Genomic DNA, 17,242 nt, shown 5'->3' on the forward strand with positions numbered 1-17,242 from the left:
CCTCAAGGGAATGGTCAACAGTTGATCACCTAGTGAAATATGAAAACCTATCATCAAATTCATCCTAAATTGGGGGAAACGGTTCTTTGGCTTAATTAGTCAAAATATATGATCCTATCAGTAGACAGAAAAACTGTCTCTTAAAAGCAGTAACATTTCGGCTATCTGTTTTTCTTCTGCTCTGGCACACACCACACTTACTAATTCCCATAGTTTCCCAGGTGTGTGCTTACGTCTGTCTGAAAGGGTTTGACTGTCAACTGGCTCGAGTCAGAGCTTCACTTGCACATGCCTAGCATAGCTTCTGGAACGGCACCGATAGCATTTCCTATCTCTAGTTAGTATCTAGTAAGTACTCGATACTTGCAGGCATATTCCAAATTGTTCAGTGAAAGAGGAGCTGCAAACATCTTCTCTTTTGCGCAAATCCTTATCATTTGGTTACTTGAGATGAAAACATTTGTGTATCGCTTGCTTGATGGCACCTCCTTTAAGGAAGAGAATGTGTCCTGTGTGTAGCCAGAAACTATGTTGCAAATATTTGTAGAAACAAGAGCAGTGGTGGCTGTTTATGTTCAAGATGACCAGACGTCCCCGGATCACTTATTGGAATCTCTAGAGCACAAATGTCTCTAAATCCCTGCACACTTAGCTGAGCATCCGAGGATGCAAAGACAGTCAAAATGACAAAGGACAACCTGAGGCCAACGCGTCATCAGAGACCCGTCAGCAGTGCTTATTAAAGTCCAGATGCACCACCTGAAAAGGGAAGGGCTTCTGGCAAGACTGGCTTCCCTGAGGTGAACTCTTTACACGAAAGCTAGCATCATCTGTAGGATGGGTTCTCATGATGCACAAAACAACTCACCCAAATTAAGATTGCACTCCATAAGCAGGTCTTTCTTATATGTTTTGTGATTTTATATTTCATTTTGGCCACTTAAAATGTTCACTAAGTCTAAATCTGATTGTCAACATTTGATTATTGCTGTGTCTTCAGTGTTTTACGACCACACCCAAGTCTGAGAGAAAATGACAGATGTTCAGTTAAGTATTTTTCTCTCTGTGTGTATGTGCACACATGTGTGCATGTATGCCTGTATGTGTGCGTGCCTGCCTACCTGCCTGCCTGCCTTCCAAAGACATCAAACACCGACATCGTTTATTGATGGTCATTTTTTCTTGTTAGGGTTTCAGAGTCATCACATGACGGAAGAAAAATGAATCCTATGTGAGCCATTTGAAAAATAGTCTACAACACAGAACTCGAATGTTCCAAATTTATCAGTAGCTAGGCCTTGCCTGTAGGCAAAACGTGTTGTATGCTTCGTGGAAAAAAACACTGCTGCGATTAGCTGTGTGTCTCTGAGCAATGGCGCCAAAGTGATGGCTGTGGTTGGCGTGAATTCTTGGTCCTGGGATAAGCGAGCAGAGTAACTGCTGCATTCAGTTTGCTGCGAATGCTGTGTAATGTGCATTGTCTGATTTTAAAACAGAGGTGACCTGCCATGAACCTAAACACTGTGTTTAAGGTGGATAGCTTCTTTTTCCTGACAGGATAATTATCTTTATAAATGCTGAGGTTATCTATGTAATTTTTTTCAAAGCATTCTTTGACAATACTCACTTCATTAATATTGGAGTACCAATTTCAATGGGAAAACATACATATTATTATTTAAAATAAAAGACAAAGCCCTTGCCATGAAAATACTGTATTACCTTCTCACAGTGCCAGTATAATTTGATTTAAAAACAAAACAAAAGGAGTTTCCACTTAGCCTGTAAAAAAACCCAAAACAAACAAACAAACAAAAAACAAGCAAAAATCCCATTGAGACACGTGATGATGCATGTAGACTTTTAAAATGACAGACAAATCAGAGGATATGCTCTTTCGTCCTCTCTGGCCATACAGCACATCCATTGAGAACACAGGTACCTTGATACTCAGTCCTTCTTGTGATGCAGAAATAAATTTATGAGTTATCCTTATAATTAACTTTGAACTTACCACCCCAGATTCTACAGTTGTTTTATTATTATTATTATTATTTTGGTTTTTAGAGACAGGGCTTCTCTGTGTTACAGTCCTGGCTGTCCTGGAACTCACTCTGTAGACCAGGCTGGCCTCAAACTCAGAGAGATCTGCCTGCCTCTGCCTCCTGAGTGCTGGGACGAAATGCGTGTGCCACCACCGCCCGGCCTATAGTTGTATATTGAGGATTACTAGTAAATGTTTGTGGGGAGTGGATAAAGTCCTGAGCCAATGTGCATGGTTGACATGAGCAGCCATGTCAAGGCCACCAATGCCTCAGACCCACAGGGATGGCTGGGCCTTCCTGGGGCAGGCTCAGAGGAATGGCAAGAACTTCCTGTGGTCCAGTATGGATGGTGATGAACAGCAGCCCTTCACCTAAAACAAGCATGTGCAGAGAGTGCTGCCCCAGCTTCCTCCTCCTGGAGGGCTGCAGCTTGAGACAGTTCCCTACAAAGATCATCCACTGAGATCAGCTAACCTACCTCCTTGCTTCTGTTGTAGAGGATAAATTGGCTGAGTTTCTGGGCTGCTGCCGGCAGACTCCACCTGAGCACACAGACCACCCAGTCCTAGCTTTACATTCCCTGTGTCTGTCGTTTCTTCATTCCCTGTTGCTCCAGTCAGATCGAGTCTAAAGCTGTGCAGCAAATAGTTATTTCTCCTTTTCAACAGAAAGTTACATTAGTGAAGAGTGCATGATGACTAAACAAGCATACATTTACGTAAAGACACGTAGCCATATTTTAAGGTTGGGATCTTGGATGGCACCCAAAACCATATGCAAAAGGCTTGTTCTCCAGCCTCTGCTGCCATTGGGAAGCAATGCAGTCTTTAGGAGGGAGGGACTAGTGAGAAAGGTGTGTCATGTGTGTTTGCCTCTGAGGAGAGCATTAGGACCCTGGCCTCTTCCTTTCCTTGTCCTTGTGTTCCAGACACTCTGAGAGGAACAGCACCCCCCCACCCCACCCCCGCCCCGATTTTCTGACCTGCACAGGCCCAAAAGCAGTGGAGTCAACTGACCACAGAATGAAACCACTATTGTAGTAGAATATTATTTTAAGGTATGTTATTTTGTTTATGTTGCATTTGCATAACTCTGTGAAGCTGTGTTACTGTGCCTGTGTAAAACACCTGATGGTCTAATAAAGAACTGAACATACAATAGCAAGGCAGGAGACAAGATAGGCAGGGTTGGGGGACAGAGAATATATATAGAGGGAGAAATCTGGGGAGAAAAAAAGACATGGAGGAGTGAAAAGATCTAGTAGCCAGAGAAGGAGGAGGACTCCAGGGGCCAGCCACCCAGCTACACAGCCAGCAAACCACAGAGTAAGAGTAAGATTTACAGAAGCAAGAGAATGGAAAAAGCCCAGAGGCAAAAGGTGGGTGTGATAATTTAAGTTAAGGAAAGCTGGCTAGAAACTAAGGCAAGCTAAGGCCAGACATTCATAAGTGATAATAAGCCTCTGTGTGTGATTTATTTGGGAGCTGGGTGGCACACATCCCCCCCACCAAAAGGAGTAAAAAACAATGATTCAACAATTTGATGCCCCACATTGGGTGCCAATCATTGTCCTTTTTAAAATGTTTGCTGCCTTTTAAGCCACAGCTGTCTGGATCAGCAACTGCAACTCCACCACTCCCAGCAGTAGTTAGGCCACAAGGGCCGTAGCCGGAGGGAAATCTGCTCCCTCCGGCTCCAACTCTTGCAAAGTTACAAGGGAACTTAAATAAACCTCTCTCCCTCTAAAGAACTCAAGATTCAAAGGTTAAGGTGGAATTCTGCTCTTCAGAGGCTGAATAGCAAGTCGCTCAGCTCCTCTCCTTGCTCACATCCTCCAAAAAGCCCTCTTGCTTCTCCTCACCCCTCTTTAAAAACCCTTTCTCACCTGGCTCCTCCCTACCACTTCCTGTCAGCCATCTGCTGACTCAGCCTCCTGACCTCAGGTGAATTTTATTTAATCAACACATCTTTGCATCATTAAACAAACATTCCAGAGCATAAACAAAAGTAACACACCTTGAAATAATATTCCACAGCACAACATTCTCAGATCATGAGCCAAATCAAGTCTTTTCTCCTTTTAAGGTACTTATATCAGGTATAACAGCAGTTGCTATAGACATGCCATAGGGTAAAAAGCAGTCTGAAGTAGTGTCTGTGTGGGCAAAACTGCCCACAGAGAAGCTTAGAGGATGCCACTACTGAATTACTACTTGAAATGCAGGTAGGAGTAAGGCCAAATAAGCCGAGTCTACAGCAAAACGAGTTTGATAATTCTCGGGGATTTAGCTCAGTGGTGGAGCACTTGCATAGCAAGTGCAAGGCCCTGGGTTCCGTCCTCAGCTCTGGAAAAAAAAAAAAAAGATTTTGTTCAAATTAGTGATTGAACAAAAATGATTGAACACTTATTTCAAATGATGGCTACTTCATTTAATATTTTTGGCATGCTTCCTTTGAAATCAAAGTTGCCATGAAAATCAACAGATGTGATTTAGTCAAAGGCATCTAGAAAATGTTTTAAGATGGGAGCTTTAAGAGGCAGCTCATTGCAACCTCAGAGCAACCCACCCTAGGGAAATAGCTTCATCTTCATTCTACAGATAACAGGACTTCATTCCAGAAAGGTGACTTCCCATAGCCATCAGTGAGCTCTATCCTGCCTTGTCAATGTGCCACACAGCACCAAACGCATGCAAGCCATGGTGATGTGGAAGCGAGATACTTACCTACTTAGTCAGGGTTGCTATTGCTGTGATAAAACACCACAACCAAAAGCAGGTTGAAGGGAAAGGGGTGGATGTGGCATACACACCCACTTCATCAGCAAAGGAAGTCAGGACAGGAACTCAGATGGTGGGAACCTGGAGGCAGGAGCTGATGCAGAGGCCATGGAGGGGCGCTGCTTACTGGCTTGCTCATCATGGCTTGCTCAGCCTGCTTTCTTATAGAACCCAGCCACCAGCACAGGAATGTCACCACCCACAATAGCTGGGGCCTCCTCATCAATCACTAATTAAGAAACTGCCCCACATGTTTGCCTACAATCGGATCTTCTGGAGGCGTTTTCTCTATTGAGGTTCCCTCCTCTCAGATGACTACAGATAGTGTCAAAGTGACATAAAAGGACCTAGAACACTCACCTCTTTGTCAGCCTGAGACTATTTAATTTCTTAGAGGCTGATTTCTTGTATGTGTATAAGTGTTTTGCCTACATGTATGTATGTATCTGCACCATGTGCACGCCTGGTGCCCTCTGAGATCAGAAGAGGTGTTAGGTTCCCTGGAACTGGATTTACAAATGGTTGTGAGCAGCCACGTGGGTGCTGGGAACCAAATCAGGGTCCTTTGCAGGAGCAGCAAGTACTCTTAACTGCTGAGTGAATTCTCTAGCTCCAGGCTTGAAATATTTAAAACACCATTCTTGAAGGCAAAAGAAATCCAATTTATGGCACAAAACCAGGCCAACATAATCCTAATTGTACATCAAATTGCCCTTTGTTTTTTCTGTTTTGAGGTAGACTATATTTGCCTTTTGTTTCTAATGTTCTTTACCATATCCAGTGCCACAGCACAGGTGAAAGTTAATTTTCCTTCTTTCACAAATAGTTGGTTATAAGAAAGAGTGCCAGGATAAAAAGTATTTTTAGCAATTTAAAGCAATGCTTACCAAGTGAAGGAATATTATTTTTAGCATATTAAAAATGCAGGAGGACTAATTCATTACAATTTGTGTTGAGACAGGTAATTAGACTTAAACGGTTCATGTGAGAGCAGGCCTCTGGAAATTGAAGATACTGGACCACCTGATGGTTTCATGTTGCTCTTGATACACCAGTGAATAATTGTAGCCTTTAAGTAACATGCAGAAACATTGAATGAAACAAAAAATAGCCTTATTGTCCGACATGGTGGTCTACACCTATAAACCTAGCACTTCAGATGCTAACACCGGAGAGCCATGAACTTGAGGCCAGTCTTAGCTACTTATGAGACCCCGGGGGCTGAGGACATAGCTGAGTGCAAGGTCTTGCAAGATCTTGAGTTCAGTCCCCAGTCCTATAAGACAAACAAAAAAACTGCTTTATGGAAGTATAGTTAGCACACAATTACCCACACCTACTTAATATACAAAATTCGATAAATGGACATACTTCCCTCTGTGGAATCATCAGAACAATCAAGAACAATCAGAACAATGAACTTAGAGGCTGTAGAGATGATTCTGTAACGTGCCTGGTGTGCAGATGTGAAGACTTTCATCCCCACTGCCCCAGTGAGGTCAACCCCTACGGTGCGCAGTGGGTGACCATCTTTTCATGTTTGTTTCTGTTTTGTTATCCGTATACTTTTTCAGTTGTATACCTCAAGTTTATTAAAATCCTCTGCCTCCTCTTTCATTTGGTTGTGATAGTTTTTTTTCTACTTGATCTGATAGCTTTTTATTCATTCTATGCAAGTCCTTCATCAGATGTCAGAGCCCACAAAGATGTCTACGACTTATTCCCGAGAACCTGTGCCCATGTTATCTTTCATGGCAAAAGGGACGTTGCTTGTGTGCACATGTGTATTTTGGTCCTGGGAATGGAACTTGGAGTTTCCCAGATGTTAAGCAAACTCACTATCACTGAGCTATATCCTCCACATCCTGACAATTTTAATTTTTAAAAGTATGCTAAGATTTTGATTGGCATTGATTGAATCAATAGAGAAATTTCAGAACTGACATCTTTAAAATATTGAGTTTCTTTTTTATTTCTGAACATACCTTCTAGTTTGTAAGTGTTATTCAGTTTTATTGTTTAGCAATGTTTTACAAGTTTTTGACATAAGGTGTAGCTCTGACTAGCCTGGAACTCTTTATATAGACAAGGGTGGCCTTGAACTCACAGAGATCCACCTGCTTCTGGGAATACAGGAGTATGCCACCATGACTGGCACTAATGTTTTATAGTGTATAGGACTTAGATGAATTGTTTGATATGGAACCCTAAGGGTTCACATTGTTTAATGCTGTAATGAACAATACTTTAGAAATTGTTTTTTTGTTTTTTTTTTTGGTTTTTCGAGACAGGGTTTCTCTGTGTAGCTTTGCGCCTTTCCTGGAACTCACTTGGTAGCCCAGGCTGGCCTCGAACTCACAGAGATCCACCTGGCTCTGCCTCCCGAGTGCTGGGATTAAAGGTGTGCGCCACCACTGCCCGGCACAAAATTTAATATCTAATTGTTCATTTCTAGTATGTGGAAAGAAAGTTAAGTTATTTATATTGATATCATATCTTTCAAGCTTGTTAAATCACTCATTAGTTCTGTGTAAACAATGTCTTCTTCAAATGGGGGACACATCAGCTTCTTCCTTTACAATCCAGATACCTTTTTAAAAATTGATTTAAGAAATTGATTTTAAACATTCAATATAATGTTAATTAGTGAGAGCAGATATCCTTGACTTATTCATGATTTTAAGGGGGAAGTATTAATTTTACAATTAAGAATTATGCTAGCTGGGCAGTGGTGGCGCACACCTTTAATCCCAGCACTCAGAAGGCAGAGGCAGGTGTATCTCCTAGTTCAAGGCCAGCCTGGTCTACAGAGTGAATTCCAGGATAGCCAGCGTTACACAGAGAAACCCTGTCTCTGTAGATTTTTTATAGATTTTCTTTATCAAACTGAAAAAATGTACTCCTATTTCTGTTTGCTTAGAACCGTTTTATAATCAGAAATTTATGTAGAATTTTTTAAAATGTTTTTCTATGCAAACAGAAATGATTTTTGTTTGTCTGTTAATGCAATATGTTAACTGATTTTAAGAGACCATTTACTTTTACGTGTATTTGTGTGCATGCCGATATATGTGTGTGTGTGTGTGTGTGTGTGTGTGTGTGTGTGTGTATGTATACCACATGTATGCTGGTACCTGTGGAGGCCCACAGAAGACATATGATCTCTTGGAACTGGAGTTTCAGACAGTTGTAAGTCACCATGTGGGTGCTGGGAATTGAACCCTGGTCCTCTTGAAAAACAGCCAATGCTCTTAGCAGTTGAGCTATTTCTCCAACCTATAGCAATTGTGTCTTATATGTCCTTATATACTTAGCACTTATTAAAGGTTCTGGGTGCAGCACATAGTAGGTACTTAATTAACCTTTCAAATTAATCAGGAGTGAAACCATATGAAAAGGTGCCACAGAGACATAGCATTTGTGTGTTCCCTGGTGGAGTCCTGGCTTCCTTGTCTGTGTGCGTGTGTGTATGTGCCCAAGATTTCTCCATAACCCAGGAGTGATTTTACTAAGCAACAGTACTTCACACCTCTTGTGTGTGTGTGACTCCTGGATGAGGCTTTCTCCTCAGGTCTAAGTGGATACATTGTAGAGAAAGACTCTGATCAGCACAGCTGAGAGCTAGGTTGGTAATACAGGTAACAGTGCCTGTGTGCTATTTTCTTAGCAGAGTGTTTTTCTGTTAAGATGTATCACTTTTTAAAAATTTATTTATTTATTTATTTATTTATTTAATTTATGTATGTGGGTATTTTGCCTGCATATATGTCTGAGTACCATGTGTGCGCCTGGTACCTGTGGAGGCCAGAAAAGGACAGTGGATCCCCTGCAACTAGAGTTACAGACAGTTGTGAACTGCCATGCAGGAGCTGGAAATCGAAACCAGATCCTCTAGAAGAGCAGTCAGATCTCTCCAGCCCTAAGATGTGTCATTTTTTTTTTTTTGTTTGTTTGTTTTTTTGTTTTTCGAGACAGGGTTTCTCTGTGTAGCTTTGCGCCTTTTCCTGGAACTCACTTGGTGGCCCAGGCTGGCCTTGAACTCACAGAGATCCGCCTGCCTCTGCCTCCCGAGTGCTGGGATTAAAGGCCTGCGCCACCACCGCCCCGCAAGATGTGTCATTTTTAATAAGTAAAAATGTTGCCAGGCGGTGGTGGCGCATGTCTTCAACCCCAGCACTCGGGAGGCAGAGGCAGGCGGATCTCTGTGAGGCCAACCTGGTCTACAGAGCGAGTTCCAGGACAGCCAAGGCTATACAAAGAAACTCTGCCTCAAAAAACCAACACCAGAAAAAAAAAAAGTAAAAGTAAAAATGTTATATAAATTTTAAAAAAGGAAGAAAAGAACACTGGACTCGTAGAAATGCAGTGTTGCTGTTTTAGAAACATCTCTGTTTATGGACGACTTCTCCAGGAAGCAGGAGGAGCCTCAGCTGTCCCGTGTCTGCGTTGCTTGCAGAAGCCAGAGCAAGGTTAGATGGCATTGGAAAACAATCGGCCCTGTGATTTACCCACAGACACAAAAAGCTGACATTTTAGTTAAACACTAGAAAATGAAGAAAGAGAACAATTTCACCTCTTGGCCTGTACTCTTTGAGAAATATGGCCTCTTCTGAGAGCCACAAATTGCCTTGCTCCCACTACCAGGCTTGGCTCACCTGTGTTAGGAAACACCTGTCTACCTGCGGGGCAGTCTCTTTCTGAACCCTTGGTACAAATTAAAATTTGCCTCCAGGGATTCCAAAGGTTCTTCTGTGTCAAAAGCTAAGAGAGAGGCCGGAACCTGTGATGAATGCTAAGCATTTAGAGGTGTGTACAGCATAATTGCTAAGGGGCCATCGGCCATGGAAGGCTGCCGGGGAAGGGAGAGTCGCTTTTCTCTGGGGGCTGGCTACTGGCAGGTCTCCCAGGTGCTGGTGGGGGCCCCACACTTGCGCACACACAGGTAGCACTGACTGGACCCAATGGGTCATTAAAAAATCAAATGCTCATTAAGTTGGAGATGTGATGGTAGGAGCTGACATACAAGACGTGATGTATACATGTGTGAAAATCTCAGAGAATAAGTTCAGCAAACTTGTGCTTGTCTCCCATCACTAAGAAATTCACTGGGGTGGTCACGAGGCTTAGATATAACAGCACAATTTCCCTCTTCCTATAGGGCCAGTGTGAGCACACAGAGTGCCCCTACCAGGGAAGGGGACTCCCATGCAAATCCCTGACTCTTTGCAAAGCTGACTCTCCTTTTGACTGACCAATTAAGAAAAGATGCCTTCTCTAGGCTGGGTATTTGGATCCTCAGGCGAGCAAAGGGAAGACTAGAGTTTGGCTTTTACTTGCACCGAGTGGAAGATCTACACACAGAATCTGAAGCTTGTTCTTGCCTCTGTCCTGCTATTTCTAGTGTTAACCAATAGGATTTCCCCCCCATTGATGGAAGCAGGGCTCCACTGGGTCAAGCTGTGACCATGACTTTCTAACAAAATCCCTGACGAATCTAGATTCCAGTGTTGGTGCTGCACTCAGTATTTACTCTCTCTCTCTCTCTCTCTCTCTCTCTCTCTCTCTCTCTCTCTCTCTCTCTCTCTCTCTCCCCCACATATTATTAGATAGATGGCAGAAGATCTGAGGGACTTGTCATAAGAAGCCCTGGGCAGCTGGAGTCATTTTTGCCAGTACCTGCATTTCAGAGCCATGACTTACGGGCAGAGACAGGAAGGTGACAGTACCTTTGAGAAAAACACAAACCTCCAGTGACCCCTCTGGCAATACTTCAGAGGTTCTGCAATCCACCTTCAGGCAACAAATTGGGCCAGCCAGAAATGACTGGAGAGCCTGTGCCTGGCTCGAATAATACCTGCAGCGCAGAGCATGGCAGCTGGCTTCTACATAAGCGCACCGAGGCCTCTAAACTGCGTCTGGTTCATATTCTGGCCGGACTGTCGCTGGGAGCATGCACGGGAGAGCCCTCTTGTTGCAAAACTTTCTTTTGAATCAGGATTGTCTGCAGGGTGTCCCTGGGAGTGGCTCCAGATAAGTGAGAGTCTTCCCAAACCTGGTTGTAAGTCACCTGAGGACTGTGGGGACAAATGCTGGGTCGCGCTGTCACCATCGTTGGTAAGAAAATGACTACATCTCTAACTCTTCTTCAGGGTTGTTACCAACAGCTGTTTGGAAAGCACAGGACTTGGACCCTCTCTTATCTGTCCTCATTTACCGAAAGTTCACTGAATAAGTAATATTCTCAACAAACGAGAAGGATGATCTAGGTTCCTAGAAAAGACAAATTACATTGGTCTCTCTCTCTCTCTCTCTCTCTCTCTCTCTCTCTCTCTCTCTCTCTCTTTCCCTCCTTCCCTTCCTTTCCTTTTTTTAAAACCTTCTCTGAAGTGCTTGTTAGGGTGGGGAGCTGGGGATAAGCACAGATTCTCTTATTGATAGTGGACGTAGATCAAGGAATTTTATTCAGTAGATAGAAACAACGGCTTAGAAACAAGGCCGGACTCAATGACAGATGTTGCCTGGTCAAGGGCTCAGTCCCCAGCCTGGCAGTAAACATAACCAAAAGTGCAACACAACCACACCCATGGCTCAGGGATGGTGGCAGAAGAGGGGGCGGAGAGACTGTAAGAGAAGAACAGGAAGATTGAGAGTGTGTCTCTCAGAAATGTCGGAAACTACACCCATGAAGTCTCACCACATGGCTACCTAGGCATGACCTAAACAAGGACACCAGTGGACAACCCAAACCTCAGCCCTACATAAAGAACTACAGGCAACTGAGGAGAGCTAAGAGCAGGAGGAATAGCTTCCCCGGCGAAGAGCCTACCTATCAGATATCCAATCCCAATGCCTATCAGATATCCAATCCCAATGCCTATCAGATATCCAATCCCAATGGTCAGCCCTGAAAGCATATGCATGTAAGTAACATTATATGGACTAAAGGGGTGATACTTATATATTTAAGAATATATATACATATATACACATATGTTTCTAACAGCAATAATTAATGAAAAAGAGGTGAAAATTTGAAAGAGAGGTGGTGGGTGGGGTAATACATGGTAGAGCTTTGAGGGAAGAAAGGAGAAGGAGAAATGATGTAATTTTATCATAATCTCAAAGATAAAATATTATTTTAAAAAGGAGAAAAATGTAAAAAGAAATGGACAAGAGAAGGGAAAGTTAGGTGCACCAGGATGAGAGGACAGATGTGTAAGTGGGACCATTGCCTGAGCTAGCCCTCCAGCCCAGCCACCGTAGATGTTAACACTGGTACACCACAGATCTTGGCTCACCATGCTGTTCCACCGGCAGCAGCAGCAACAGTAGCAGACTTCTGCCTTTCTGCCTCGGGGAGCCTCGGGGGCGCTGGCCTTTAGGAGTCTGTCTTTAACAGCCTGGATTCAGTCTTAAGATCCTAAAGGCTCAAGAAACATTGCTTTCAAGTCCAGGTGAGCTACAACTCTCTACACACTCTTCCTCTAAATCTACCTCAGAACGGTGGCTGGGGCTCTTGCCGGGAGCCTCATGTGACAGGTCCACATGGTGGTGGGAAGTGGGGGGCTAGAGAAGGAACGTCCGGTCCAGGCCTCAGAGAGCTCAGACCAACACACGGGGAGACAAGTGCGGAAGAGCGGAAGAGCGAGCAAGTAGAAGGAAGTGGACAGCAGCTGTGAGGAGGTTTGGAAAGCGGAGAGTGAAATTCGTGGGGCGTTTGAAGAAAGCTGCTACGGTGCGCAGCTCCACTGTTCTTTACAGCAATGGCAGCATGAAGGGTTTCACGGCGAATGTCTTGAGATTCTAAAAAAGGGACTGTTGAGCCGAGTGTCAAAAGAAGAAATTGACGCTGCACGCTAGAGGAGTTTAGGTTAGAACTCGGCACGAGGGTGTGTTTTGAACTGCCACAAGAAATGCAGCCGGACAGTTAGTCTCAGGAGAGACGGAAGGAGTTTGAGCCCCAGACGGAGGGCTTGGAGTTCCACTAGACGAACAACGTTCCTCTTCCAGTACATCTGTACGCACCAAGATCCATCATGGCGCCCGCCTCTCCGAGTTCCCGAAGTTCTGTATGTGGTGCTGAGAGCGACCCCAAAACAAGGCAGTTAAGGTGAAGATTGAGAATGACTCTTCCTGCTCAGTAGGTAAAGGAGACATCACAACTGAATGCTGGCCAGCATGCCCGGCACAGTGCTTCAACCTATGCTCAGTTGTTAAAAGTCTTCTCGTGATAAGCCTTGGAGAGATGCTCAGTGGTTAAGCACACTGGCTGCTCTTCCCGAGGACCCGTTTGGCTACCCACACCCACATCAGGTAGCTCACAACTGCCCATAACTCCATCTCTTAGGAATCTGATGCCCTTTCTGGACTCCACAAGCACCTGCACACATGTGACATCACACACATATCCACACTAAAAACGGGATCTTTTTTTTTTTTTTTTTTTTTTTTTTTTAAAGACCTAGGTAATGTCTAACAAATGTGCAGAACAATGATACAAACCATTAGGGAATCCCATAAAAGACAGTAGTCAGGAGGCCTCCAGAGTGAAGGAGATGTGAGACTAGCCCCACGACATGGGGCCATGCCATTGTCTAGAAGTAATGGAATACTGGAATAACTCTTTATAGGAACAACTTCAGTGCTAGCTATGAGGCGCTACTATGGAGGAATTGGGGACTTCTTTTCAGATACAGAAAATGCGCTCAGTCAGGGAGCTATAGTACATTTGCAGTAGGTGGAGCACATGAAAGCCAGCAGTCCGATCTATTGTTATTCTCATTGACAACATGTCTCTTTCTTCTCTAGCTCTGGGCCCCATAGACTCAGGGCCCCACTCTTTCCAGGACACACAGCACAGTCACTAGGGGATCCTAAGCCTTGACTGCTCCACGGCTCTCCTAGTGACTCCTGGTGACTTCTGGTGAATATGGACTGACGGGAGATGTCAGTGTCATGACTAGGATAATTGACCATGTGAGGGGAAGAATCGTGAGAGCCTTGCTTGCTTCAACCTAAAAAATGATATATTCTGTTTTGTTAACTCTTTCAACAAAATGGACAATAGTCATATCAGACAGTTTTTCTGGCTGAACATTATTTTGAGACTAACTCCACTCTAAGTCATTTAGGTTTTATGGGGGGGGGGGGGTGGGTGCGGGGGGGGGGGGATACACATTCATGTGGATTGGATTGTGGGATATTATTAGTAGTTTAGAAATTAAATAAATTAAAATTAGACAACCAAAGCACAGTCAAAAGTTAAAATTAATGTAAAAACACAGAATCGATTATACTGACTATCAAAACATGTACCTTTCAAAACTCATAGAATAAAAACCAAGCATGTTTGTATATACCTGTAACCCCAGCCCCAGGAGCTGGACACAGGAGGTCATTCTTAACTACACAGCCAGCTTGATCCTTGGTTATATGAAACCCTGCTCAGAAAAACAAAACAAAACAGGAATAGTTTGGGGAATGAGAACAAAATGAGCATGTGGGGAAGTACAATAGAAAAAGGTGCCGAGTGGAAACGAATCCGGAGAACGTCCAACCAATGATCCAGAAGCAGAGCAGAGCAAGGCTGCAGATGGAGAACATAAGCACAAGAGCAGAAAGGGTCATAGAACCAACGTGTAATTTGAAAACATTAAGAAACAAATCTCATAACACTGAGCAGAAAGTGGTGGGTTAATGAACAAAATTGTTCCAGTAGAAAGGAGGGGTATAAACAGCACGGCTGACATATTTGAAAATAGAATGCATGTATTTTTTTAATTAAAATTAGAAAAAAATAGTAACATGTTAAATGTAACTCAAAATGCAAAATGTATCTATCTATACATGCCCAGCCTTTACCAAATGTTAGGAAATAGAAAACTTGGGAATACATCCTATAGGGCAGTTCAACTTTGACGCTGAACCAAAAACAGAAAGGTTCAAAAAAAGGGATCATCAAAAGAAAAGGCAATCAAATTTAGAAATATGATGCAAATTTCTAAATAAAATATTAGCAAACCAAATCTAACATGTCCAAAAAATACATCATGACTGAGTTGTATGCTTATCCCAGGAATGCATGAATTATTATTAGAAAATACATAAATATAAATTACCCAAAAATGTATTAAGGAGGGAAACAATGTAATCATTTCAACAGATGTTGAATAAAAACTTTTAATAAATTACATAGATCCTCATGCTTATACAACAAGCATTTTTTCCCACTGAGCCCTCTCTCCAGGCTTCCTAAAATATCATTTTAAATGGAGAATATTGAAAATACCGCTTTCAAAATTAGGAACAATACAAAAATATCCCCTTCTATTCATCTAAAGCCAACACAATAAACCAAGAGTAAAGAGTAACAGAGACAAGGATGGAAAGGACCAACATCATTTTCATAAACGACATACATACATAAATACTCTAAAAAAGAAAAGCCATACTGAAAATACTGATTATTAAATTAATTTACTGAAATCAATAGTTCAGCAAGGTGGTAAAAACTCAAAAGTCTTATGTATTTATATAAACCAATCACAAAGGGAAGATGGCCATTTATACCTCTCTGGGCATGCAGCCCCTGTGGCCAGACCCGGAAATGGTCTGCTACCCGCTTGGCTCTGCCCTGTGTTCCTTCAACCTTCCCCAGGTGCCTAACTCTCTGCCACACCCTGAGACTTTCTCTCGGCATGTGATCTGTTCTCTTCATCTTTGTTCCCAATTCACCCAGTGCCGTACCCCATCTCAGGATTCTCCCCCAGGTCCCAGTAAAAGAACTATCCACTTTGGCTCAGCACCTTCAAGATTCCCTGAACACCCAGCCCACTGCCTTGCTTTGCAACTCTGACCTTGGAGGCTAAGAACTCACAGCAAAAGATCCAATCAACCACTTAAAAAAGATGTCATGATGCCATCTCAAAAGAGACACGAAAAAATTAAGATGATATGTCTCCACCGAAATGACTATTTCCCTAACAATGATCTCTGATGGGGAATGACTTAGGTAAAATTCAAGACACAGAATTCAAAAGAACAATTATAAAAATATTAAAGAACTCAAACGGGATATAAACAACTTCTTTAAGGACAGGAACAAAGAGTTGGTTGAAGTCCAAGAAAACAAATGAACAGCTAAATGAAATAAGAGATCTTCATTGAACACTTAACTCAATGAAGAGAGAAAAATACTGAAGAAAAAAGCTTACTAAAATTAAGCTGACAATGAAAAATTCAGTAAGTCTAATAAAAAGCTCAGGGGAAGCCTCCCCAACAGAATGGATCACATAAAAAACAGAACATGCCAAGTAGTGGTGGTACCCGCCTTTAATCCCAGCACTTAGGAGGCAGAGGCAGGTGGATCTCTATGAGTTTGAAGCCAGCCTGGTCTACAGAGCGAGTTCCAGGACAGGTTCCAAAGCGGCACAGAGAAACTCTGTCTCAAAAAAAAAAAAAAACAAAAAAACAAAAACTAAAAACCAGCAACATTAACAACAACAACAACAAAAAAAAAAAAAACAAACAAACAAAAAAAAAAAAAAAAAAAAAAAAAAAAAAAAAAAAAAACCAGAATGTTAGAGCCTGAAGGTAAAGTAGAAGAATTGGCTCACTCAATTGAAGAAAATGATACATTTTTTTAAACCTGCATATGGAGTATACAAGAACTTTAGTACATCAGGGAAAGACCAAATCTATGAGGTATGGACATAAAAGAAGGAGAAGGATTCCAGATCAAAAGCATAGGAAATATTTCCAGTAAAATCATAGAAGAAACTTCCTACGTCTAGAGAAAAAGATGCCCATTTATATATATATATGAAGTACACCAAACACCAAATAGACAGGTCTAGAAAATAAGTGACCACATTATACTTAGTTAAAAGACTAAACAATGCAGAACAAAGAGATGGGATTGAAAGCGGCAACGGAGAAGACTCAAGTCACGTAGAAGGCAGATCCATCAGAATATGTCTGGTTTCTCAGTGAAAAGCTTAAAAGCCAGAAGTCTGGAACAACATGGCTCAGGATCTAAGAGACCATAGATCTGAACCCAACGTACATTACCTGACAGAACTATCCATCATCACTGAAGGACAAGGAAAGGTTTTCATGATAGACACAGGCTAAGAGAGTTTATGAGAGACAAGCCAGCTCTACAGAGAACCCTGGGAGGAACAGTTCACACAGAAGAAAAGAATAAGCACTCCGAAGAGGCTGCAGAAAAAGTCATAAGTGGTGGTGGAATAGCTGTTATGCAAAGCAGGACTAAGAAAGCAAACACCACAAATCAACAACAGGACAGCAGTGAACAGACTCCTCTCAAGAAGAATGCTGACTGTTAGTGGCTTCAATTTCCTAGTCAAAAGACAAGAAAAGAGGATGGAGGTCTGCAAGGTGGCTTAGAGGACTTGC

The sequence above is a fragment of the Peromyscus leucopus genome, chromosome 5, assembly GCF_004664715.2.
Source record: "Peromyscus leucopus breed LL Stock chromosome 5, UCI_PerLeu_2.1, whole genome shotgun sequence".
NCBI lineage: Eukaryota > Metazoa > Chordata > Mammalia > Rodentia > Cricetidae > Peromyscus > Peromyscus leucopus.